The sequence below is a fragment of the Gossypium arboreum genome, chromosome 13, assembly GCF_025698485.1.
Source record: "Gossypium arboreum isolate Shixiya-1 chromosome 13, ASM2569848v2, whole genome shotgun sequence".
NCBI classification, from domain to species: domain Eukaryota; kingdom Viridiplantae; phylum Streptophyta; class Magnoliopsida; order Malvales; family Malvaceae; genus Gossypium; species Gossypium arboreum.
In genome coordinates, this window is record NC_069082.1 from 15,605,470 (window position 1) to 15,608,911 (window position 3,442).

General features: G+C 37.3%; 1 non-coding gene across 1 annotated transcript; it reads right to left on the bottom strand.

Moving 5' to 3' along the window:
- Positions 1-2,183: 2,183 nt before the first annotated feature.
- LOC128287370 (small nucleolar RNA R71) lies at positions 2,184-2,290 on the bottom strand. Its single transcript, XR_008278070.1, has one exon. It is a non-coding gene; the product is annotated as a small nucleolar RNA R71 (small nucleolar RNA).
- Positions 2,291-3,442: the final 1,152 nt, after the last annotated feature.

Here is a 3,442-nt window from a genome sequence, read left to right on the forward strand (position 1 = left end):
CTCCTTCAGGGTTTTTCCTCTACCATTTTTTCTCTCCCTTTCTCCTCTCCTCTGTTGCCAAAATTTTTGATTTGGTTTCTCCCCTCTCCTTCTCTTCTGTTTTGCTAAATCCTTTCCTTCTTTCCATCTTTTTGTTTTTACGACATTGGTGATAAACCGTAATTTATACTTATTTTTACCCCATGTTTAACTCATTTTATGGATGATTTTCCATTAGAATTGGTGAATTTGATGCTCCTAATGCTTTAATTTCATGTTTTACACTTAGAAGAGCATAGGAGAGCGAAAGCAACGAGAAACAGGCCAAAAACGAAGAGAATGGGCCAAAGTACGAAATAAACATGGCCTGGACCTCCTCACACGGGCAGACCACACGGTCGTGTCAATTTGGCAGGCTCGTGCATGGCCTGAAGTAATCGCACACGGGCGTGTCACACGGGCGTGTCCCTGCTGAACCCAAGTTGAGTCCAATTCAGAAAAGGCTAATTTTGAGGGCTTTTAGGCATTCCAAAACCTATAAATACACCCTAGAGAAGAAAGAAAAGGGAGGACAGAGTAGGGGTAAGGAATTACTCCAAGAAAGCTGATCGATTCATCTCAGAAGCCGGATTCATCATCAAGACTGAAGACCTCCCCTCAATTCCCCTTCAAGAGTTTTGGGTTTTCTTTATGTTTTGTATTCTTTATTATTCTGAGATGTTTTCTTATTTAGTTATGAACTAAATCCCCTAAATACCTAAGGGGAATGAAACATAAGATGAATCTTGTTATTATTTTCTAAATTGTATGATAAATATTTGACTTGTTCTTAATTATGTTTTCTTAATTCTTGTTTTGATATCCCAGGATACCGATTCAAGATAAGCTCTTATTTAGAGGAGGAATAGACCCTGTTTAAGAGTATAATTTTCATAATTTAGCGGAGTTGATTACGCGCCTAGACATAGGGTGACAAGATTTTGCTGGATTAGGGTGAAACCTAATAAAGAGATCCATAGGTCGAGTTAATGAAACCCTAGAGTGTTAATTAGAGAAAAGTCTCGGTTATTCAATCTAGGGATTAGACGTTATTAGTCTTGAATAGGGATAATAGAATAACTTAGGGATCTCTACGGAACAAGTTAAATGAATATATCATCCGGTTCGGAGCCAGAATAACAAGTACAGTCTAGGTAGATTTTTCCTTAGGTATTGTCTTCATTCAATCAACTTTTCCAAAAGTAATTCCCCAATTTCATTCTATGTGCGTTCTTAGTTTAGATAATTAGTTAGTTAAAACAAAAACCTTTTTATTCTTAGGCTAGATAATAAAAAGGCAGTTATTACTAGTACTTTTAGTTCCTTTAGGTTCGACAATCCGGTCTTGCTAAAACTATACTACTGTTCGGTAGGTAAACTTGCCTACATCGCGATAATAGTTAGTTCAAGAACGAGTAATTATAATTATTTAAAACCTATCACGAAATCACACGATCAAGTTTTAGGCACCGTTGCCGGGGAATTGAAATATTAGGAACACTCAATTTTTATTACTTTAGCCATTTATTTTTCATGCACTTTAATTTATTATTATTTATTAATTTACTTTTTCCTTCTCTTGGCAGGTTTTTATAGTTTATGACGAGAAGAAATCCGTCAGGACCATTACTTTTTGACGAAGAAATCGATCATATAGTTCGCAAAAATCAAAGATAAATAAGGCGAAGCTTAAGATACATAGAGAACGAGCAAGAAGACGATACTCAACCACCAACCAAAGATATGGCTGAAAACCAAGGCAATCAGCTGCCTCCTGCAATTGTGGTTAATCAAAATCCTACTCCACGCACTATGTATGATTATGCTAAACCTTCTTTAACAGGAACTAAATCGAGCATAGTTAGACCTGCTGTAGCTGCAAATACTTTTGAATTAAAACCTAACACTATTCAAATGATTCAACAATTTGTTCAGTTTGATGGTTTGCAGGATGAGGATCCCAACGCTCATTTAGCCAACTTCTTAGAACTATGCGATACATTTAAAATTAATCTGATGATGCCATCCGTCTTTGGTTATTCCCTTTTTCATTGAGGAACAAAGCTAAATAGTGGTTGAACTCCTTACCACAAGGGTCAATTACTACTTGGGAACAAATTACCGAAAAATTTTTACTAAAATATTTTTCGCCAGCTAAAACGGCTAAATTACGTAATGATATCTCTTCTTTTGTGCAGATGGATTTAGAAACACTCTATGATGCATGGGAGAGATACAAGGACCTCTTGAGAAGGTGCCCTCACCATAGGTTACTACTTTGGCTACATGTTTAAACGTTAAATAATGGTCTGAATCCTTCAACTCGACAAATGGTTGACACAGCTGTTGGCGGAACCATCAATAATAAAACACCTAAAGATGCCTATGAGTTTATAGAGGAGATGCCACTGAATAACTATCAATGGCAAGTCATGAGGATAAAGCCAATGAAAACAGCCGGCATTTATAACGTCGAATCGATCACCATGCTCTCTAATCGGGTAGAACTCTTAAATAAAAAGATTGATGGTTTTCTTAGTTTTTCACATGTTCACCCAGTAATGCAGTGCGAATTAAGTGGAGGTGGAACAAGCCATTCGGAATACTAACCTTATGGCTACAACATGGATAACGAGCAATTAAACTACATGGGTAATAATCCTCGACCTCAAAACAATCCATATAGTAACACTTACAATGCAGGTTGGAGGAACCACCCCAATTTCTCGTGGAGCGGTCAAGGAAATCAAAGACCACAACCACCTCCAGGCTACCAACAACCACCCTACCTATAGTAAAAGAAGCCGAACCTTGAAGAGATGCTCTCAAAGTTTATTTTGGTGTCAAAAACTCATTTCCAGAACACCGAGACAGCACCTAAAAATCAACAAGCGTCGATCCAAGGGCTTGAAACTCAGATCGGCCAGCTTTCCAAACTAATTTCTGAATGATCACAAGGTAGCTTGCCAAGTAATATTGAACCCAACCTAAGGGAAAACGCAATTAATATTCAAGATGAAGAAGGAGTTGTTGAGCCTAAACCAAAACCGAGGCAAGAAACTGTGGCAAGAAAAAGCCAAGGTGAGGTAGATAACAATAAAAACAAAACGGTGAATGTCAAACATAAACCTCGTGTGCCATACCCCAACACGACAAAGAAAGACCGCTCAGATGAACAATTTGGTAAATTCCTTAAACTATTAAAAAATTACATATTAACTTACTATTTATTGAAGCCCTATCGTAAATGCCAAACACAATGAAATTCTTAAAAGAGCTTTTAGCAAATAAGCGAAAGTTGGACGAGGCGTCGCATGTGGAGCTAAAAGCAGTGTGCTCAGCTATTCTGAAAAATAAGCTACTGAACAAACTAAAAGATCCAGGGAGTTTTACGATTCCTTGCTTAATTGGTAGTTTAGATGTT